The sequence below is a fragment of the Lissotriton helveticus genome, chromosome 8 (genome assembly GCF_964261635.1).
Source record: "Lissotriton helveticus chromosome 8, aLisHel1.1, whole genome shotgun sequence".
Lineage (NCBI taxonomy): Eukaryota > Metazoa > Chordata > Amphibia > Caudata > Salamandridae > Lissotriton > Lissotriton helveticus.
The window spans coordinates 1525146219-1525170339 of record NC_136069.1 but is presented as its reverse complement, the minus strand read 5'-3'; the positions used below and the strand labels follow the sequence as shown (position 1 = coordinate 1525170339).

Below are 24121 nucleotides of genomic sequence, written 5' to 3'. Positions count from 1 at the left end.
GAGGTGGCAAAGAGCTAAAGAATGATAATGGATTCAACCCATATCTGTGACTGGGGGCGAGCGTCTGATACGTTTCGGCACTCTGTCCATAATCTCCTTGTGTTTGCTATGTACATGAGATTAGCCTAGACAACCCCCGAAAAACCAGACGTTTTCAGCCAGTCGTGGCAACTAACGGCCACTGTCATGGAAATCGCTCTACCTAGCGAGTCTTACGTGTCCAAGCCACATCTGATGGTGAACTTAGCTGCGTCCTTCCCATCTGAGATAGCTTGGGAGAGTAGAGCCCGGTCCTCCTCCGAGAATCTGGGCTGCACCTGCGCTACCATATCCCATATGGAATGGGTATAACAGCCCTATAGGTATGCAGTGTTCACTGACCGCTATGCCAGACTGGCGGAAGAAAACATTTTTTTAACAAAGTTCTCCATTCTCTAGGATTCCCTGCCCGGGGATGCAGGTGGGATGCACCACGAGAGGTGGAAGCTTGGTCCACCAAACATTGCGGGGCGGGTGGGGTGGGTGGTGAGGAAGTGGGTCGCCCGGTGCAGGGTGATGGCGTCAGGCAATCGTCCTGTTCACAGGAGCCCCTGTGCTGGGTTTGGACCAAGTTTCCAGAAGGACGTCTGTTAAGGCCTCATTGAAGGCCAGTAGGGATTCCAAACTCGAGACCCCAGGCTGAAGGACCTCTGTCAAGACCGCCACTGTAGGATGCTGCAGGTTGAGGTCCTCTGCAGCCTCAACACACTACCATGGCAAAACATGCTTCCTCCTCCGTATCCAGGTAGAGAGGGGAAAGAAAGCATGTCAGTGTCTAGGGAGGTGTCCAGGCCACTGGCGTCACCCAGTTCCTCGTACCAATCCAGATCTTGTTACAGGATTTCCAAGGGATACTGCTCCCCCTCCCAATACTCTTCCTCCATCCCTAACCCTTCAGAATAGGGTAGGGTGAACGGCATGGAGCTATACGGTGGAGGCGTGGCTTGCAGCCCCATGGAGGCAGTCGCGTGAGCTTTGAGCTCCGCACCGGCCCCGTGATTTCTCAGTCTTTGCGGCCATCCTGTCGGGGGGGGGTTGAGAGACCTGGTGGCAGCGAGAGGCTTCGCGGAGCAGATTGTGGGCCCCCCTGGACTGCGCTGAGCCGTAAGACAGTGGCAACGACTGGAGTTGACGGCTGGCCGTGGGATGACAAGATGGGGCTGAGCTGACGATGGAGGGGTTGCAGCTGATCCTGTGACCTGGCTCAGCCGAGACCCGACGGCAGTGCGATGAGCGGTGGCGCCTGTCCCAGTACTGCACTTGTCGCGGACCGAGGTGACGGATTTCTGAAGTCCATGGAAGATTGCGGCAGACCCTATCGGTGCTGGCTGGTGGAGGCGGGGCTGCCCGGACTGCAAGAAGGCGAACGCAGCAGTAGTGGGCTCAAGGGGCCTGGTTACAGTGAACTGCCCCGCATGCTGTGTATGTAAGAGACCTGCTGAGACCTCCTGTGGGGGTTAGCGGAGGCATAACTAATACTGTGGAGGCGTATTAGAGGAGGTACTGCGGCACCCTGCAGCACTTAATCCAGGGGAGAGTGACCAGCCGTGAAACGCATGGCTGCGGTCGCACTTGGGCGGCCTACTGTAAAGCGGAGAAGGGCTGATGCCTGACCGGCGCAAGAGGCTGCCAGTTCCTATTGTGTTATCCCGCTTGCATGGAGAGACAGCAGTTGGATATTTCAATCCCTGCGTCGACTTGAATGGTAGACTGCCTCTTCCTGTTCCAACTGAGGCTGTGGGTCGATGCCTGGTGCAGTGCGTTTACTGGGTGAGCGCGAGAGGAGGAGGAAGAGGTCAATCTAGTGATCTCGCCCCCTGGGACACTTCGGAGCCGAATCTTTTGTCGAGGATCGGAGTGGTGGTGGCCAGGCTCCTCCTCTACAGGTTTAGAGACCACCTGCTCCAGACGGCACGCACAACGGGGCAGTATACGGTCGGGAACAGAAAGCTCTCGATCTTCCGGGACTACACACTGGAGGTTCAACGTCATCGTGCATCTTTCCTGGCTGTCAAGCGAGCTCTTCAGGATGAGGGGCTACAGTATTCACTGGTGTTCCCAGCCCGCTTGCGGATTATCTTGGATGTAGCAACCCCTTTTTGCGAGGATCCGTCGGAGGCATGGGATTGGCTGCAAAAGTACAGAACGGGCAGGAAACCGGTGGGAAGGCTGTGCCTGATTCGCCCTCCAAGACAGCTTCCGCAGTGCCGACTGAGGCCGCGGCGGTGTACTGCTATTTTGAAGTTGCCAAGTGCTTCCCAGACTGAGAGAGACATACAGGAAGCTCTAAAGGCGGACTCGGACTTGCTCCGGGACACTGCAAACGATTTGGAGGCTGGCACGGACACGAATGTCTCGGCTGCAGGTACAGACACGGACGACACCCAGGCCAGTAGTCTGCAGATGCCGCATGTTACACCAGGAACTACAGATGATATTGTTTGAAAGGTCTAACTCTGTTTAGTTGATCTGTATGCTTTGCTGGATGTTAGCGATCTATGGGCCTTGTGGTATTGGTATTTTAAATGCCAGATAATTTTGATGTGATGGGGATCGGGGGCAGGGAGTAGGTGGATAGTTAAGTATTTATTTAGATGTTTTGCCTCTCTGGGGCGGGTTTGGTACGTATACAAGGGGGCGTGCATGGGGGATCTTGCATTGTGTGCTAATCTCTGGTATTTGAAGGACTGTAACCACTGCCTCCACGATTCCTCTGTAGTACTCAGAGGGAAACTAGTTTGTTGTAGTTTAGAGGGGGACTGTTTTAGTGCCTGTCCTGGGGAGGGGCAGTTGGGTTTGTTTTTCTTGCAATGTGGAAATTCGGGGGGGGAATGAAGTAACCTGTTGAGATTAGCTGTGTGGAGTCTGTGGGGATCGATGTCATGGGTTCAATTTCTGATTTGAAGTGTTTATCTTGGAATGTCAGGGGTATGCACACTATTGTACAGAGACATAAAATACATGCTTATTTAGTTTGGAGGGGGGTCCACATGGCTTTCCTGCAAGAAACACATACTGCCAAAGGAAAAAGTGGCATTGCAGCGTAGATGGAGAGGACAGATATTCTGAACAACATATTCAGCCTTCGCAAGAGTGGTTCTGATATGGGTACGGGCGAGAGTTCCCTTTCAGCCCCTCCGTCAGCTTAGAGATCCTGAGGGCCGGTATGTGCTGGTTGCGGGGAGGTTAAATGGTAGGGACGTAGTACTGGGCAGCATATATGCACCAAATACAGACCAAGCGGCATTCTTCGCATAACTATCTGGGAAACTCGCCTCGTATTTAACTGGGTGGGTTCTCCTGGGGGGAATTTTAATTTGGTCACGGATGTCCGGTTGGACAGATCCCATCCTCCCCTATCGGAGGCGCCTACTCATGCTCTATCGCGGGTCAGGAGGGATTGGCAACATAGGTGGGGGCTGATAGATACCTGGAGAGCGACGCACCCGACTAGCTGGGATTATTCTTTCTTTTCTGCCTTGCATGACCTCCATGTCCGCCTTGATGCGATGCTTTGCTCTCCTGACATGCTGTCGTACAGCATTTTGAGTATCTGACTCGAACGTTATCAGACCATAATCCGCAGTTGGTACGTGTGAATTTATTGTCCGAACGTCCCAAGATCCCGACTTGCAGATTGAGCCCTGAATTGTTAGAGGATCAAGTGTTCTGCGACATGGTGGGTACGGGAATTACTGATTATTTTCACAGCAACACGGGCACGGCCTCATCGTTAATGGTGGAGTGGGATGCCTTTATGAGTGTCATTCGGGGTCAGTGTATAGTATATAAATTGGGAGTGGTTAAAGAGTTACTGCAGGAGTTAGAGAGGGTGGACCAGAGGCTGCGGGTGGTTGAGAGGGAGAGGCCTGAGCAACCGGATCACCACCGCGATGTGATAGCAGCGAGGGAAGAAGTGGCGGTGCCGGTGGAGCGCTTGCGCTGCTTTGATTATAAAAAAATATGATGTGAGGGCGCATGTGGAGCGCGATAAATCTGGGCCGTTGTTGGCATGGCTAGCCAACCCAGCGTGCAGAGGTACGGTCATACTAGAACTTTGGTACCTGAGGGTGAAGCCTGCTACACGCAGAAGTTATTATAACCCTTTATATCAAAGCAAGGTGACCCCAGACGAAGCGGCTATTCAGAGGTTTTTAGAGAAGGCGGCTCTCCCCATCTTAGCTAATAACCAGGGGGAGCTGTTAGGTCAGGACATCACCCTGGGAGAGGCCTGAGGTGCGATCAAACATATGGCTTGGAAGAAAACCCCTGGAGTAGATGGCCTGCCGGTGGAGTTTTATAGCGCGTATGTAGACCTGTTAGCCCCTAACTTAGAGACATTATATAATACTGCCAAGAAAGAGCGCCTTTTGCCTTCCACCACTAGAGAGGCGTTAATCATACCGTTGCTTAAACCAGGTAAACCTCCCCACGATAGAACAGCCTATCACCCATTGTCAATGCTGACCACAGATTATAAGATTCTGAGCCGCATTCTACCGACTCGCCTGCTCCCTTTTGTGGTCCACCTAATACATCCGGACCAAGCGGGTTTTGTACCCAAACGTACTTTGGCTCGCAATGTTCCACGCCTTATTAATGCCCTGGTAAATGGCACATATTGTAAAGATACTGCTACCATACTGGCGATAGATATTGAAAAGACTTTTGACAGGTTAGAATGGCCATATTTGTTCTCTGTTATGAAGCACTTTGGGTTGGGTGATGGTTTCGTGGAATGGACTTCATTATTATATAAACAGGCAACGGCAAGGGTCAGGGTAAGGACGGGGGTGGTGATTTCGGATACTCGTCCAGTAGGTCGTGGGACAAGGCAGGGTTGCCCTCTCCCTCCTCTGCTGTTTGTCCTGGCCATGGAGCGGCTTGTGGCACGGGCTAGGACAGGTTTGCATTATACAGGGTTGACAGTACAAGAGCAGATCCATCATATTGCATTGTTTGCTGACTATCTCCTTTTATTTTTGGCGGACGCAGATGGGGCCCTCCGTGGTGCGAAGACATTGTAGGGTGACCTTAGCAAGATTGCTGGTTTAAGGGTGAATTGGACGAAGACTTGTTTATTTCCGGCGGTGAAACAGACTGGTGGACCTGAAAATACACAGGGGGTGATGGGAGCGACAGTGTCAGACGTATCTTGGCACTCATATCCATCACACTCAAGCCGACTGATTGGAGGGTAATGTGGGCAGAGCCATTAGATCGCTTAAAGGGTTTATGGAGTTTTGGGGTATGCTCCCACTTTTGGTGGCTGGACGTGTGGCCATTCTCAAGATGGTAGCGCCACCCAGGCTGTTGTATTACATCAGAACGTTACCGGTCTGGGTTCCGGTGTCAGTTTTTAACCAGCTTCAGTCGATGGTAGTTATTATTATTATTATTATGCGTTCTTATATAGCGCTCGATTACCCGTAGGCATCTCGGCGCTTGCCTTGGGAACCCGTCCTGGTTTTTCCCTGTGAGATACCCGTACTGGGCATCCCCAAGGTGAAAGCCAGGCATCCCGCCGCGGGGGGGCCGTAGTGGAGATTAAGCATGCGGATGCCCAGAGCTGCAGAGTGTGAACCCGTGATTCGAGTAGGCACCGAAACGAGAATTATCGAGTCGTGGATATTTTGGGCTCAAGACCCTGCCGCGTCAGGAATTGAACCCTGGTCCCGGGACTGACCTCTGCTTCAGGGTCTACCTGCTCTAACCAGTGAGCCACACTTCTCCACACTTGGGTTTCTTTGGGCTGGTGGACGTAGGAGAGTAGCCTTTAATACACTGATGAGGCCAAGGTCAGAGGGGGGTTGGCGGTTCCTGATTTCGAGTCTTACTATTTGGCGGCGCAACTTCAATGGCTTACTCAGGTGGTGATACGAGAGTTCCGAAGTGGTGGAGAAGAGGTGGGATCTCAGCGGATGAAGCAGCTGATTTCTAAATTGCTTCTGCAGCTGCCACTCCCAATCTCCTCGATGACTCGCGAGATCGACGTTTAAGCTCTGCTGGAACAGGAGTCACAATAGAGCACAAATAATGCGCCAATATGCCCCTGAAATACTGCTGGCGGTATGTAATGCTCTGCCGCATGGCGGCAATTGGGCGGGACTGGCAAATTGGGCGTTGCTTACTGTAGGAGTTCTGTATGACGATGGTACCATGATTCCCTATGAAGACAGACACGAGCTTGCTCGAGCGGATTTCTTATTGCACGCAGCGCTTGTAGCGGCCATTCAAAGGCATTGGAGGAGCAGACTTCAGGAGCCGCCCACTTCCATGTTTTGTCAGTACGTAGTGCTAACTTGCTGGTACCATCAAGGCAGTTACATGCTTATATCGCCGAATGATAAGTGAACGACTGACCCCACTGGTAACACTCCGCCAGCGGTGGGAAGTGGATCTGGACACCGAGATTCCTGAGGTGTGGGAGGGGTTGCTGGAATGCGCATGGAAGAGTACCCGGAATGCTAGTTTTCAGTTGGTGCACTTCTTCATTGTCCATCGAGCGTATCTTATGCCTGAGAAGATTAATAAATATTTAAACGTGACTACGGCAATGTGTCCGCGTTGTAGAGTTATAGGGGCAGACTTCTGCCACATGATGTGGAATTGCCCTCACCTAGGTACATACTGGGGAGAAGTGGTCGACCTCCTGCATACTATTAAAGATAGAAATATAAAACTCACAATAGGTCACCGTTTGCTACACTGGTTCCCCCATAGTGCTAAAACCAAAGTAACCAGTACATTTATAGACTTGCGACTTGTACTGGCCAAAAGAAAAATAACAACCCACTGGAAAGCTCCGGGGGGCCCTAGGTTTCAGAGATGGCGTACTGAATTTATTAAATGGGCAACATGTGAGGGTACAGCCCGGACTAATAATAAGGGGATGGAACAGGCGAGGGCCTGGGAGGCGCTAGTACAATTGTGGACTTCACTGCACGAGGACACTGATGATGCAGACACAATGGCTACTTTCTCAGAACACCGTGAAGGATGCAATTAACACGGACAAATTATGTCTTGCGGATAAAATTTGGTCAAATTATTATTACGACATTTGGAGGAGGGGAGGGATAAGTGGGTGGGTTTAAGATAGCATTGTGAATTATTTGACATTGTAAACTATTGACATTCATTACCGCTTGTGGACAACAGAACAGATTGTTCTGAGAGGAATTTGTGAAATGCTCTGATGTCTATGTATATATATATATATATATATATATATATATATATATATATATATATATATATATATATATATATATATATGACTGAACAGTTCCCCACCAAAAGAAGAACTCAGAGGCCAAGGGGAGTTCTGGTAAAACAGCTCGTTTATTGGCCGGTTTACATAGGCGGCGTGCCGATTCACAGAGGCGGCGAATGCATTTCGGCCTGGCTGGCCTTCCTCAGCGCCCAATCACTGTGGCTTGTCTTACCACAAATATCAATCCCACCTGTGTAAAGTACATCCCAGCGCCTGGGTCTCCTCCCCTTAATGAAGTCGTCACATCCAAACCACAAGTCCCAGGAAGCACTGTGGCGGCTCCCCCCGGGTGGATGGCATAGGGGAGTGAGTAGACAGTAGGTCAGCGCTGGATACAGGTAGGTGGTGGCAGGCGCGCAGCCAAAAACCCGGACAAACCACGGCCGTTTTCCTTCATCCCCTCATAACTGCTACAGCCCGCAATATCACACAGGAAGTCCAATGGGCAGGGGCAGTCAATGCGGACTGGAGTCCCAATTCGGTAAAATACCAATATCTCCCCACGGGTGCTGTGTGAATCCAGGCGGTCACCGGAGTTTATCGATCCCTCGATTCATGTATATGCTGCAAGCAGCATGGTGCCAGTCTTACTCCGGGACTCTTTAGGTAGCAGGGCCATCCGTACTGCGTCGCAGGCTGGCGCAGAATACATGACTGAACAGTTCCCCACCAAAAGAAGAACTCAGAGGCCAAGGGGAGTTCTGGTAAAACAGCTCGTTTATTGGCCGGTTTACATAGGCGGCGTGCCGATTCACAGAGGCGGCGAATGCATTTCGGCCTGGCTGGCCTTCCTCAGCGCCCAATCACTGTGGCTTGTCTTACCACAAATATCAATCCCACCTGTGTAAAGTACATCCCAGCGCCTGGGTCTCCTCCCCTTAATGAAGTCGTCACATCCAAACCACAAGTCCCAGGAAGCACTGTGGCGGCTCCCCCCGGGTGGATGGCATAGGGGAGTGAGTAGACAGTAGGTCAGCGCTGGATACAGGTAGGTGGTGGCAGGCGCGCAGCCAAAAACCCGGACAAACCACGGCCGTTTTCCTTCATCCCCTCATAACTGCTACAGCCCGCAATATCACACAGGAAGTCCAATGGGCAGGGGCAGTCAATGCGGACTGGAGTCCCAATTCGGTAAAATACCAATATCTCCCCACGGGTGCTGTGTGAATCCAGGCGGTCACCGGAGTTTATCGATCCCTCGATTCATGTATATGCTGCAAGCAGCATGGTGCCAGTCTTACTCCGGGACTCTTTAGGTAGCAGGGCCATCCGTACTGCGTCGCAGGCTGGCGCAGAATACATGACTGAACAGTTCCCCACCAAAAGAAGAACTCAGAGGCCAATATATATACGTAGGCTCTAGGCTAGACTACGCCAATGCGCTCTTTGCAGGCTTGCCTAGGTACCTCCTGGACAGACTGCAAATTGTTCAAAACTCGGCGGCCAGAGCTATATTTGGCCTGCCCAGGAGAGCTAGCGCTCACCTGCTATTAAATAGGTTGCATTGGTTACCCATCTCTAAACGAATCAGGTTTAAAATCCTCACACTAGCCTTTAAAGCCCTTCACTCTGTCGGCCCGGTTTACATCAGAAAGAGGGTCGCTTTCTATGTGCCTCGGAGGACGTTGCGCTCAGCGGATCTGGCCAAGCTGGAGGTTCCTACTGCCAAACGAGTTCGGATGGGGGGACGGTCCTTCCAATTTGTGGCAGCTCGCTTCTGGAATGAGCTTCCTCTTTCCCTTCGCAAAGCTAAGAGTCATTTGGCTTTTAGGAAAGAGCTGAAGACCATGCTCTTTTCCGCGTAATCACTACGACTGTGGTATTGCTCCTTTGTGTTTTCAGGTTTCAGGTCTCTTTTGCCAAAGCGCCGGGACACCCCTTGGGGTAGCCGTGCGCTCTAAAAGTATGGCCATAACATAACAAACATAACATGTCGAGGGGCTTGGTACACATGTTTTGTATACTGGTTTATATCCCATTTACTGACTAAGCGGAAAAAGGGAAGGATCCACAGTAACGAGTGCTTTACGGAAATGTGATGTATAAAATGGAAACGGATATGCTATCTATTGCAAGTTTTGGGTTGTCTGTTGAACATAATAAAAAAATATATTTTTTAAAAATTGAGCCATACGGCTCCGTTGGCGCCGGTCTCAGGTTCGAAGGATGCCCGACAAGTTCCGTGTCATCAGGAATAAGGATCAGGGAGGTGCCACCAAGGACCTCGGCACCGGACGCAATGCCGGAGAAGGTTGCTGAGGAGGTGCGACTGGCGTCAGTCCGGACCTGGGAACGGGTCCACTCGGAAGCCATGGTGCCAGGACGGGAGCCGGCGGCATGGAAATCACAGGGGCCCCTCCATTATCTAAGCCTGCAGGAACTGAAGGTGCTGCGGCAGGGTCAGGCCACCTCAATATGGCACACATAACATAAAATTCCTTCAGCTGGGTGGGGTTTGCTCCCAGCCCCAGAAAGGGAGGGAGATGCGGAGCCAACCCAGGCACCTGCTCCGCAGAGAGGGGCCTTGAACGCAAATGTTCCTCCGCCGCGCCACGACATGGGGTGAAGCCTAAGCACGCTTCTACTTCTTGTGGTGCCTCTTACCAGACTTCGATGAAGAGGATTTGGATTCACCGGAGCGGTGCTCGGACTATCTTCTAGACCGAGACTAAGACCAACGAGGCAACGTCCACGGTGGAGGACGCCGGCCTTCGAGAAGCTTCAGGGACCGCTCCCTCAAAACCTTCGACACCATAGCCCGGCAGCGAGAGAACGACTTGGAGTCGTGGTTGCGCTCCAGGCACCAAAGAAACTAAATGGGGTTCCGTGACCGGCATGGCATGGTGACAGGCGCCGTGCGGCTTGAACCCCGAAGTCTTCTTGCTTGACATGATGTCCTAACAAACCATACAAAGTCGAAAAAAGTCTGTCAAAAAATGACAGTGGGTATCTCTCTTTAACCGATTGACGTGGAAATAAAAAACTGGCGTCAGCGCACCGGAGTGGTGGTTATATTGACGACGCAGATGTCACGACGAACACATCGCCGACGATGTAACGTGGTACTGCTAAGAAAGATCTTCTGCATCCAGCCTTACGCCTGGAAGTTCAAAGGTAAGGAATCTACGGCTAGATCTCTTTATCAGATAATCTCAACACCCAGCGATCATGAAAGGCAGAAAGTGGGCGACACGTTGAAATCTGTCATTTAAGGACAACCCCTTACTAAAGCAAGAAAGAGCTATTCCCTGGAGGTGAACACAGGCATGTCAACAGTGAATAAAAAATTGTTTTGTTAGCAGGAGTTTTTTTTTCTTTGTTTTTTTAAGTGCCAGACACATCACAACCCCTGATCCTTGAAGTACGGATTTAAAGGCCCTGACACACACCAATCGGAGGAGTGGGCCAGGAGGACAACATGCAAGTTAAAGGGACAGTGAGCTGGTGACGATCAGAAAGCCACATGGAATGTTTTAAAAGTTGAGTTGGGCGAGCCACGAACAACAAAAGAAAGGTGCGCTGCTGCCATTGTTAAAGATAAAATGTAGCATGGAGGAATGCAAATAAAAACATACAATGTTTTAAAAGTAGATTTGGGTGAGCCGTGCAGAAGAAAAGAAAGGAGTGGGCCTGCATTTTAAAGATGAAGCAGTGTGCCACACTGTAAAAATAAAACCTATGTTGGCTTGCATGCACTCTTACTGAGCACTGCATGCTCAGCAACAAACAAAAAACCACGACTCAAATTACACAAACTTGTCAGGGAAGTGCAGTCAGGGACGTACATAGCGGTCATGCCTGCAACACCAGCTACGACGAAGAAGTCATTAAGAAAAGAATGCTCAGAAACTGTAAATAAAAGTGCAGATTAAGGTCACATGTAACAGGGGCAGTCCTCATGGGAAGTTACAACCGTAGAAAAGGAGGGCCTGCTAAAGAAAGTAACCAAAGAAAAAGAAGCATTTCGAAAAGACAAAGGAGACAATTAAAAACATGGGCTAATGTGGGCGGAGATTAAAGCCCATATTCTGAATTACAGCTTGCCTCGAAGAGACAGCATAAGCGTAGCCTAGGCGAGACCTAATAAATACTGCTTTATGTATACCACGCATGGATAAGGAATTGAATGTATCATGGCAGCATGCACACATTCAAATGAAGGCCAAAGGAACAGCCAATAGAAAGTAAGACTAAAATACTCATGTGGGTTTAGCCAATATGTGATTGACAGTGCCTCAGGTCAGTGGGAAAAAGTCCTTGAGCCAAAGCAGCCCGAGGAGACCGAACCAAAGCCCATTAGAGTATAAGACAATGTTTGCTATGAAATGTGAAGAGTGATTAAGAGTAAAACGTAAATAACATAACCATTAGCAAGGCCAATTGGTCTGGCATTTTATGTTTTTTTGTTGTAGTGGTTGTACATCTTAATGTGTGTGGTTGTCTCTTATTTTACACTTTGCATAACGTGGAGCACCCTAGTAAATGAAGATTGTGACAAAGAGTTCTATGTAATGATATATGGGCTAAATTACCCACAGCCGTACATTCTCAAGATACTGCAATTCACAAAAGAGGTCCGTTATCATATAGGAGGTACGCAGCCGAAGGTAGAGTTCCTTTACATGATCACAGAACTCCGAGGTGACTTACAGTATCCTTCAAATGTACAGCAGAGGAAATGTTATTACTTATAACTCATGGTCACACATCACCATTTCCTCAGACAGCTTACATCTGTGGTGTCTTGTTCTTTCGTATTGCAGAGATAGTATAGTCGTAGACAAGAAAAATAAAAGCAGAATGTACTGTGAAATGAAACACGTAAAAAGACTGCTTGTAATTTGCTGTAAAAAGATAATAGAATTAGTTTGTCAGATTAAAACAATTAAGAGGCACGCACAATGTATTTACATCTAGATGACCCCATTTATGCTAAAACCTTTAGAAGGCCATCAAATCAAATTGATTTTAAAGTCTGTAGTTATAGGCAAGAATTTCACTGGAGGTTGTACGTGGAACAATCCTAATACATTTAAATAAATATAACTAGTCTCCTGTAACATAATCAATCATGAAAGATTTGGGGGGAGGGGTTGCGGGGAAACTAGACACTTTTTTCACCAAAAGTCGTCAATGAAATTTTCAACATTCTCATTAAGTGTAGTAGGCCTCACTACAATAATATACTGGACTAAATTCACAAGTAGTTTGATGTGGCTTGCTTTTGTAGTACTTTAAGTTCTAAGAGTAAGTCAGGATTAGTTGTGACTTACTCATGGAAATCATGAGTTAACCATAATGGAGGGGTAAATCACACCACCTTGTACATCAGTCTTTGTGAATGGGGCCAACTTTGAAGAGACTGGATTTAACAATTCTGTTGACTCATTGGTAATGCACTTAACCCGTTGCGTGCTTGTGTCGGCTGTTACCCGATGCGAGCACTACCTTTGGGGTGCTGCGCAAGACCAATGGCAGACGCAGCCCCGCCCACTCTGTGGAACATCCGCACCGCGGCGGAATGCCCGCCGCAGTAAAAGGGTTAAATAAGTGTATCCACACAGAGTTGCAGAAACATTTTCTATTAAAAAACTAACTGCTGGTGCGGTACGATATTGTTAATCTAAAGAAATAATTTTACCAAAATGCCCTAAGGCGGTAAAAATGGTGTTTATTTCGTTACAAAAAATGCTTTTAAAGAGAACATTTACTATTGTGGTCCATACTTTGTCACTTATCTTATTAGCTGTGGCAAACTGTTTCTCTGGAAGTACCAAATCGCATGATGTTGAAAAACATTGCTGAATCAAAGGTTGGGCTTATAATTAGAAATTGTGTTTTCTTTTAACGAGTAAATGAAGCGCAAGTGATATGCTAAGCATTTCTACCAGTTAAGAACCTGGACATTGCAATTGCACTCTAGAAGAGTGGGAGCAATACCATTTTTTAGCTCTCGCCTGCGCAGCGCACATACGCTGCATAGGAGACCTTTAGTGATCGATTCTGTTTTGGCCCCAAAAACGTGCACGCGTTGGATTGCTTTCAATGGCAACGCGTGCACGTTTGGCGATTCCCTTGCGAGAACGAGCCTTGAAATCATATGGTTCCTGCTCGCTCCCGCAAGGGAAACAGGCGCAGGCCCCCTCCTCTCTCCCCTCCCCCGGCTGCCAGCGCGAGGTGCGCAGGCCTGTCTTTTTTGGACCCATTTCACAGGGAAGCAACTAAATGAAAGAAGGGAAGAGAGGTTGTGAACCGTTTCTGTAAGTCACGGTTTTCAGTAAGTGAGGAGCAAGACAGAAAGAGAGGGAATAATAGGAAGAGAGAGGGGGTGGGGGCAGCTGCCAGCACAGAAAAGAAGAGGGCATTGTCCGTGTCTGCTCTGGGCAGTAAGGAAGAGACAGAGTCCTTTTCCTTCTGCGCCCGTCCAGAACGTCCACGAAAGCAAGGGAATGATAGGAAGAGAGAGGGGGTGGGGGCAGCTGCCAGCACAGAAAAGAAGAGGGCATTGTCCGTGTCTGCTCTGGGCAGTAAGGAATAGACAGAGTCCTTTTCCTTCTGCGCCCGTCCAGAACGTCCACGAAAGCAAGCAGAGCCTTTTCTGAATGCTTTTGCTATTTCTGCCATCTTGGGACACAGTTTTGAAATGAAAAAGTAGGGGAATGGAATCTTTTTAATAAAAGAAGTAGGGGCACGCCGTGCCCTTCTGATCCCGCCCACTTCGACAACTGTTCAAGACTGTCCCAGACGAATGGTCAGACTGGCTCATCGCCTCTGTTCACACCTGCCCTTGAAATGCAAGCACGAGCCGCCTCCTGTCCTAGAAGAAGTAATTATCTCACCTCCATATCACAAAGTGTATCAAACGTCCACTACGTATATGTGGGGTTCAGGATTATCATCCAAAGTCTCTCAATGGAGGAACATATTGATTCTTATTTCCTACATGTAAATGGTGACAGAGAATGAGTCAAGAGGAAAATGGTGTATTATTATTTGTCAAAGCCTGCATGCAATCATAGCTGCAAGTTCAATTTGTGATCATTCACACCAAAGATTACCAAGGCAATGCAGAGTACATAATATATTTGAAGGAAAAGTCAAACTGTAACTCAACATATAAGAGTAGGCACTTTGTGTATCTAGTACCTAGTTGTGCACAAGCAGTGTCAGGAAATGCAACGGATCCACTTATGTGATAATGCACGTGAGTGTTCTCACAAATCCTGTGCTCATTGAGTAAATGTGATAAGTGAATGACATACCGTGCCCGAAACGTGGGCTTACTCATTATCAGGTATATCCATACTTCGGTACAGCGGAACCCTGGTTTCTGAGGCTCTTAGGGGTGGGCTAAGATGCAATGTTTGCACCAGGTGAAGTGTTGAGTTTTGATTATTGCCATTGTCGTGTGCGGCCAGTGGCTTTGATCATTTATGGGGTTTTCTTTGTGATGTGTGAATGAGTGAGGTGCACATCCAAAGTAATCATTTGATTTATCTAGTGTATATATATGTCTCTCTGACCTCTTGCAGGACATCCAGCATATTATATTTTCTTGAGTCTATCTCATATTTGCTGCTGGTTTATTCATGGTATTATTCATGCATTTAACTGTTGCATTTACCAAGTGTATTATTATTGCATGCATATAAACAAATATATCGCTAAATAGATTTGAATTTTGTGCATTTCGCATCTGGAAAAGACTTTGTTAGAGAGCATTGTGTAAAATAAAACCCCAAGCCTTATTCTAAAAAGAGAGTCTGCATTTTGTAAAATAAAATCCTTTTCTAAAGGTGTTAATTGTGTTATGTCTCCTGCTTTGCCGTGTGCGTGTTTTGAGCCACCGTGTGGGAGATTCTGTATTATCTAAAAGGCGAAGCAGACACCCATTTACAGTAATCCAGTACTGGTTAAATAATACAGTAAATAGGGTTTGGCCAACTGGAAGACTACAGCTGGGCTGCCTAAAACAAATACAGCCAGCAAATAGAAAGCAAGCTAATGTGATTTATAAAAGCCAATGATAAGCAATGGGTACAAAGCATTCCCAGGGAAGCGTTCCGAATGTCCCCAAGGCGTCGACCTAAAAAGTGACACTGGCATTTGGTTGTGGAGAAGAAGGTAGTGGTGGTTAAGTCCCTCAGTCACTCAAGAGAATGTTAAAAAGACGCCAGTAGCCATCTTTGATTGAGTACTTCTATATTGCTCAAAATAATGTGTTAAGATGTACTTCATGGCACAAAGACCAAGCAACATAATTTTAAACAAGTTTGGGCACAATCATTGAAAACATGTTAAGGTGAGAAAATTAGTATTCATTAGGATCAATACTACTTTAATCTTTTTTTTATTTGAGATCTGTTTAGGGCTAAATTAATACGGCAAAATAATGATAAGAACTTACAATGAAATAACGTAATAATTACTTAGTGAAAAAATTTATGATGATTAACATTGCAGCCCTCAAGTCTTGTGAGACCATGGCAGCATTCTTGGATTGGGCAATGTTATATCAAGCAAATAATATTCAGGGTACAGTATTCTGCTTGAACAAAAGCAACCTAATAGATGCAACTTCAGATGGCGCAGCTGTCTACAGTAGCAACAAAAAATCCCCATCATATTGTAGGGCCTGTTGACAATGGAAATGGTGCTGGCCGGTGATGGAATACTTTATTTCCCCGCTCACCTTACCCAGATGCAGACTCCTATAGTAATGGGGGAGAATGCCATCACTCACAAAGTCTCACACCACAACAAAACTTCACTTCACACGCACCCAATGGCTATCCTAATGGGTTTGGTTCAAACTGAAGCAAACCAATGGCAAAAGGGGGCTCTGCCGTTGCTCTATTACAAGGGAAGAGACAGAACATGAACGGCACTTCAGACAAGCAATGACTGAATGGGGCCAACCCAAAGCCATTCTATTTAGTATTTAATCTTTTATATATGTATAAGTATATAAACAAAAACAAACAATCACACAAAACAATCAGAGGGGCAGCAAAAACCATCTCCGCCCCGGACCTAAAAAACCTCTAACTTTAATAGTATTGCTGCATACAAAATAAAACAAATGCATAGGATGTTCAACAGCTCTTGAGACAAATACTCACAAAAAAGACAGAGTATAACAAAAACAGTGGGGTCACTGTAAGATACAAAATCTGGTTTATTTAACATTTCATAAGAAATATTACAAAAACAACATAATTCATGTGCAGCACTTAAGGATGTCAGAAAGATGTTTTGTAACTGCTGTTTAAAGGGTTCCCCATGCATAAACAAGGTTACTAAATTAAGTGAGGTTAACTTATCAATTTTCTCAAGGGCATGGTGGAATTCACTTTCCAAATGCAAGGCTTTTTATATATGGTTATGAGATGGCTTGGAAGATAAAAGGTTACAAAAATATGTAATCTAATACAATCTACAGGTATCTTCAATTTATTTCTGAATATCACAAAAAGATAAAATACCGCTTTGCAGAAACCGCTTCAGTCCTGCGCAGAGGATATGTGAAGAATAATATTTGATTTGGTACATTAGAAACCTACTTTGGTCAACTAAAGCTCAAACTCAATGCATTTAAGAAACATCTATAGAACACGAGGGTCCATGCTTTAGTCTTTAAAAAATAGATGCATTTTCTGAATGAGAGGTGGATATCTTCTGTTCCATCCAGTTAAGTGCTACAAATATAACCTAAATGGGAGAAAAGGAAATAACTTTAAACATTGAAAACTGTACCCAAGGCCAATATGCAAAGGTGCTACAAACAAGTGGCTAGTATTATTAGTAATAATTAATATACAGAAATAGATCTTTGCATAATACACGTATCGAAACATATTTCAAAGTGAAATCATTTTATATATATTGCCATACAAACGAAAATAAATGTGGCCAATGAAAACTTATTCGTAGCAAGGTTACTAATAAATGTACATTCACTTATTTATGATTTCAGCGGCAAGCACGAATTCCATATTTTTACAACAGTCTAGTATAAAAATGAAGACTCTCAGCTAGCTGTCTAAATAAATCGGTTACACAAGAAAACAAGTAGGCTGATATTCAAGGCCCGTTAAATGATATTTTATCTAACGGAACGGGTTTCATCACTTGTGCCTAATTATTAGGACCGAATATAGGAGTATACTGGTATAAATACCTAAACACGTAGATCTGCAGAAAGTAATATATTTTTTACGATTGTTCATATTGTATCATTGTATCCTGCCCCAATTGGAACTTCGACTCTGGTAAGTCAATGACTCTCCGCCCACTCAAAACAGGTTATAAATGGCATAGAATATTGGTGCATCCACATAGATGTGTTTACGTCATGCAGGTAAAACTAAATGTGACTCAGTAACACGCAACTCCAGTGTACTAATACACAGTCATAAATTATTCTAATGCAAAGGTCGAATTCCATAATATTAGCACAGTACAAAAAAATTGACGTGAGAAATATAGAAGTTACTACCTCATAAGCTGCGTGTTATAATGACTTCATGAAAGGAAACTACTCTACTAAAAGGCCATGAGGCCTCTTCAAAATGATTTCATCTCATTGCACTAAATGAATAATGTATTCAACTTCGCTATTTCTGGTGGATACATAATCTTTCCGCAGAATAAGTGCGGATCACAACAAAAAGCGTGCTACAGAAGGCGTGGCAGCCCTAGAAAGAATCTTCCAGGCCCCAAGGCCCCGGATAACAGATGACTAGCTGGCAGCGCATTACGTATGTTGCGCACTTTCTCTGTTTGCGCCATGGAACACCTTTAAATTGATGCGCTGTGCATATATAGGAAAAGTACAACATATTACAATGAATGTGTGAATGAGCCGCAAGCTCGTGCTGCCCTGGGGGCAGCGCATTCAAGTGAAATACGGAGTGGCTGTTTCAAAGCTGCTCGGGGTTTCAGAGTGCAGACTGCAACCTTCCTGCACTTCTGAGAGATCCCCCTGCAGGCAGGTGCAGTGAATGACTACACCCGCTAGGGGAGGTCCGGGGGTCCATGGGACCCCCTTTCCACACTTCGGAAGGCTACCATCTGGGGGTGCATTGACAGTGCACAACCTTTTTGTGGCACACTTTCAGTGTGCCTCCTGACAGCTTCTTTGCCTCTGCACCTGTGTTCATAATATGGCACGAGCACAAAGGCAAAGGGTTTCCCTTATTTGCTTCAGCCATGCCCTGATGCAAATGAGGGAACGCCTTCAGGATACTGCTCCCTGTATTACAAAAGGGGCCGCACAAGTGTCGGTGGCCCCCTCTATACTACCAATGTGCCTGCCCTGGGGGCACACAAAGCAGGAGCACATATCGCGGAGTAGTAATATTATAGCTCTAAATGAATAGGCAGCTTGAGTTCTTTCTGTAACCTTCAAATTTTCCTTTCCGCTTACCCGCCTTTCAAACAAGGACCCCAGCGAAGAGTTGCACCTCTCATTCCGTTTGGGAGAAATACCGGGTATCCCCAGAATGAGTACACGTTTCACTTTCACAGCAAGGACAGCTTCATTTCAACGGGCCTGCTCTTATGAACAGAATTCTTAAATCATCATTGGTTACAACGGAATGCACGCAGTTATCGGCACATGACTTTAAAAAAACAAGCACTGGCTTAGCCAACAGGTATTGCCTTTGGGGCCTTATAAGTGTTTAGCCATGCAGCACATTAAGAAACAAGAATGCAAATAGTCCTCGTGATTTTAGGTGTCTGTCAGTTGTTGTGTTACATATTTGGATGCATTAAAGATCAACCCCCGCTAAGAGAGTGTTGATCGCCACCATCAGTTTCTTGAAAAGCAGTCCACCAGGGAGAGACCGATAAGAGCATCTGCTCTCAAGTTGAGGGAACCGTCAAGATAAACCATTAACTGGAAAAGTGCCAGTAACTTTGCCAAATGCCACACATGAATCGTTCCCACACAGCTCTGTCTCCTAATATAATGGTGGTGTTATCTGACAGAATCTGAAGGGTGCTCCCTGAGATGGAAGGGGGGAAATTCCAGCATGGCAAGGCATGTTGAGTGCAGCTCCAGCACAGGTCTGATGTGGACCAAAGACCCTGTGCCATCATACTGCCGATATGTGCACCCCAATCCAACAAAGAGTTGTCTGCGACAATAGTAGTCTAAGGTTGGAGCGGTCCATTCACCAGTACAGATCTAGGTGAACTAATGGGAGGCTCTGTACCGGAGGCAAAAAGGTTTCCTTGATACTGGAGCCACAGGCACTACTGGAGGGCTCTCATCCACCATCTGGCGTGCTGCACCAACACGATTCATGAAGCAATAATATCAAGCAAACATAAGACAAGCAGCACCGGGAGTTGAGTCAGAGCCAGAAATCCCTGAATCATCTTTTGAATATCTGCAATCATCTGACAAGGAGGAGAAGCCTTCATAAGAGTCATGGCCTTCACCATTCATATGAAGGTGAACCTGTGTGTTGGAGTGAGAGGAGACGGGAATTGATCATAAAACCCACTTCATTATGGAAAAACATTGTGCACTGAAGGTGTTCCTGAACCAGAACCAGGGGCTCCGCTTTCACTAGCCTGTCATCCAAGTATGGAAATACATAGGTAACGGACTGTAAATAAAGCCACCACAACTTTAATGAAAATGCATCGAGCAGTCGTCAGCCTGAATAGCAAGACCATGAATTGAGGATGCAGGGAATCACACAGTGACCTCAGGTACCTTCTGTGGGTGAGGAGTAATGGAAGATTAAAATAGACATGCTGGAGATCTAGGGATACCAACCAATCCCACACATTCAGAGGCAGTAACTTGGCTAAGGGACAATATATTGAACTGCTGAATGAACAAGTTCAGAAAACATTGATCTACGAGAGGCTTAGTCTTCCCTCATTCCTCGGGACCCAGTAAAGAGAGTAGAATCCTGTTTCACGTTCTTGCAAAGATAATACTTCTTTGCATCATTTTTTCAGCAAAACAAGGACTTCCGCCTCCAAAAACGTGTGCTGGAGAGCATACCCTAGGGGAAGGAATACAGTTGGGGGCAGGGTAAGAATGTGTAGGGCATAACCCTTGCAAACTAGCTGGATGACCCACCAATATGGCATGAAAGTCTCCCAATTGGTGAAAAAGTGAAATAGCCCGCGACTTCCACTCTACCAGAAGATGGTGGTACTTGAGCGCACGGAGATGAGGCACTGGGATTTTTCACCAAGGCTACAAGCTTATTCTCGCACTTCAACGGCAGCCGAAAATGGACAGGAGCTGTCCTGAACAAATCCAGCACTGCCAGCCAGAAGGCCACGAGGTAATACATGGTCAATTGAAGGAGCCAAAAGCTCCGACCTAATTTTTTTTTAACATTGTGATCTTATCAGAAGTCCAGGAAGAGTCTGGCATCTGGGAAGTGTTGAAACTCCTAACAGTCTCAGGAGCAGGACAGTTTCGGGAGGAAGAAGAGGACTTCTGCTTCCTATGACTATCTTCTGGGATATTGTTCCCAGGGGACTTCTATGAAGGTGAGGGCGATCTCTTTAGCAGCCTTGATGAAACCCAGCGTGGATAAAATTTGACCTTGTCGCTGTTTAAATACAGAGGAATTTAGGCACCGAGTGCTTCGGACTATCATCAATGAGGTGCATTAAGACCGGAACAGATGCCAGAATGTCAGCTGGCATCTAATGTACTCTGATGTAGTCTTGTCTCCTGTGCGGTCATGGCTAAAGCAGTAGGATGCTACCTGGTGGTGCTTGACGTCAGTTAGTAGGAACACATTGTTCTGGACAAGTCTGACAACTGGAAGGCTATTCAATAGATTAGGAATTTGAGGGAAGTGCTTCAACACCCCCTCAGGGGTAACAAGCACTATATAAATGCAAACCTTTTTCACCTCTCTATCCCTCCGCTATCCCTCTGAACCCAATTAACTGACTAACCTATATACCACTCAAATTACTTTCATATTTCACTATACTAATTAAAGACTAATCCTTTATGGGTTCCGGAGTAGCATGCTACTCGCTGAAAAAGCGCTTTGATGCCTCGTCACGGGTAGTAAGCACTGTAAGAATGCAATTACGATATCTAGAGTAAGGGGTCTAAAAGTTTAAATAATACCAACAAACAAACTTAAATGGCCTAATCTTGTAGCATGCAAAGGTACGCAAGTCCTTTGGACCTGAACATATTCAGGGCTGTTTGCTCTTGGCAATATATACAGTCAGGAAAAAGTGACAACTGTTTTGCTCACTTGGGACATATTGCACTGTAAGTGTTGGTGACTGTTGTATGTATAAACTGCAATTTTTTAACGGAATGATGGTAATTTGAGATTATTAGAACGCAAAGGTGAAATTCCATCTTTTTATGATAGTACAGCCTCCAAGCACTTTAGAGGACACCAAATGAAGAAATACTAATGATTAATTTAACACAATTTTATGTCCACACACCAAATTAATCCACTGTGGTTTGGTTACGGTCAAATATTTTTGATAACATGAAGAAACAGCATGGCATAAACCACATCTAAGTTTATTAATGCAGGTCTTTCAAATAACAGTTTGTAGGGCCAGTAAGGAAAATGTTACTTACCCTGTAAGCATCTGTTCGTGGCATGAAGTGCGATAAAGCAGAAGGTGCGTCTTCCAAAACCGGAACAAACGCCCACTTGGCATCTTCCTTTTGCATTTCGTGAAGTATATTCATATTCTGTGCACACTCCTGCCATTTAGTGTTGGGCCTGGATGTGTGCAAGTTATTTTTCTACGAAAAATTATTCTCGAATGGATGATAACTGCAACAGTCAGAGGCACATGCAAATTTGCAGCACCTCAGACCACGAACAGATGCTTACAGGGTAACGTTTTCCGTTCAAGGCACGTGTGACTGTAGATACACATGCTGTGCATAGACTGTAAAGCAGTCCTTTCATAAGCAAAGGCTAGCCTGTGGGTGTTGCAGAAGATTGAAAAATACAGCCTGACCAACCTTGGGTTTGTTATGTTCCATATAGGCACCCTAATATAGGCCTGGTTACGGTACTGCTAACAGGATGTGGGATTTTCCCTGAAAACTAGCCTCATTCATAATGCATGAGGATTCTTGGAAACTCATCAGGACTACAATCTCCTGCATAATAACTATGTATAAGGGTCATTCCTTCCGGCATCCTTAGTCCAACATGACACAGCAAGGTAGATACCCTGAGGGTACCACTTTGGGTATATAAACACCATATTTTTGCTTCGAAGGACTTCAATGCTGACACACTGATGCAAGACGCTGAGGTTCCTACATGCACATACTCCAGCTCACAGTGGTCTGACATCCCTCACGGGGTGTCCATCTTGAGACCAAGACGGGGTCCCACAGTCTCTCACTTCAGGTAATGGGGTTGACTTTATCCTAGAGGGATTCTTAGCTTTACACCTACGTACATGCTAGGTACACTAAGGTAGATCTAGTTAGGATAACATCGTAGGAGTACGCATTTTACTGTCATGAATTTTTATACCTGCCTGTATTCAATGTTTTAGCACTATGGTAGGAATCTACAATATTTTTACTCCATTGTTGCTTACAATCACTTACATGTTTCTGTCTTATGGTTGTTACAGCACACCTATTTAACACTAGAATGACGCTGGTTCGTTCTGTGGCCGCCATCGAGGCAGTAGCGTGTAGCTGGCACGCCGAGGGTACCGGGGTAGAAAATGGCCTGCGCCCGTCCCTTGATATCTATGTACTCCGAAAAGGGGGAGGTATCAGGAAAAATTTGGCGTAAACCTGCAACGCTTAAGTCCAGCTACGCAGAGTTCTTAAGAAGCATCCTCTTAAGAATTTGAGAATGATGGTAAAACTGAACCCGTATGCAAAGACTGTACGCCGCAATGCAATCCTGCTTCATCTTCCCAAACCAACACCAGACAAAACTGAGAAGCCTGAAGTTGTCAAAGTACCCAAGGAAGCCAAAAAACCCAAGGAAGCCAAAAAGTCCACAGATCCCAAGAAAGTCAAGTGGAAACCCTCCGAATGAGCCTGAGACAGTGTTTCTAAACAATGGTTCAAACTGGCAGTAAAACAGGTCTAGCCATAATAAAGTGCTTAAAAAACTTCAACAAAAAAAAAGAATGTTGCTGGTTCAATAAATACTTATTTGAAAACGTCCCCACCGTTTATTCTGTGTATCTCTCCGAGTCAAAGTGAGCACGAGTGACTGAACGAAAAGTACTGAACTGTTTCCATGATCACTGATGGTGTAGGGTTGTCCTGTTCGATAGTTGTCAAGAACTATTCTCTCCTTGGTAAGAGGGGTTTCTAGTGGCACTGTGAGCTAGCTGATATACAGGCAAACATACCAGGTGGGGGGGTGTCTGGGATCAGTCTGGACACCAATCCCACAGTCTATGTGATCTAAACACGCAAATCATATATAGGTTTATAGGAACTACACGACATGGCGCCGCCAGCGTTGGTTTGGTACTTAATAAACGGTCAAATCTGAGTAGTTCAGTCATGCTATTCTCAGAGACCCCTACTCATACTTTATCCAGAGTTGTCTGGAGTGGGAAGAGAACAATCGCCACTTCTGAGTAGGCATATCCTATGCATTGACTGTAGGTTTATCAAGCTTGAAGTACAAATAGTTCCTCCCCATCCTCAAGATGGCGGGGACTGAAAAATGAACTTCACATTGCTTCTCCCACCTTCGGGATGGAGTTAGCAGAGGTGGGCAGACCTCCTATTCTCTTGAGTTTTCCCACCAGTTTTCCAGCCCAAAGTGGGTGGTGTAAACC

At 46.2% G+C, this 24121-nt stretch overlaps 1 protein-coding gene across 1 annotated transcript in view; it reads right to left on the bottom strand.

The window, feature by feature from the left end:
• Nucleotides 1–16475: 16475 nt before the first annotated feature.
• Nucleotides 16476–24121, bottom strand: part of CLNS1A (chloride nucleotide-sensitive channel 1A) — a 174249-nt gene continuing 166603 nt past the window's right edge. Inside the window, exon 7 of the mRNA XM_078658506.1 lies at nucleotides 16476–17026. The gene's annotated coding sequence lies outside the window, so the exon portion shown is untranslated. The remainder of the gene's footprint in view (nucleotides 17027–24121) is intronic.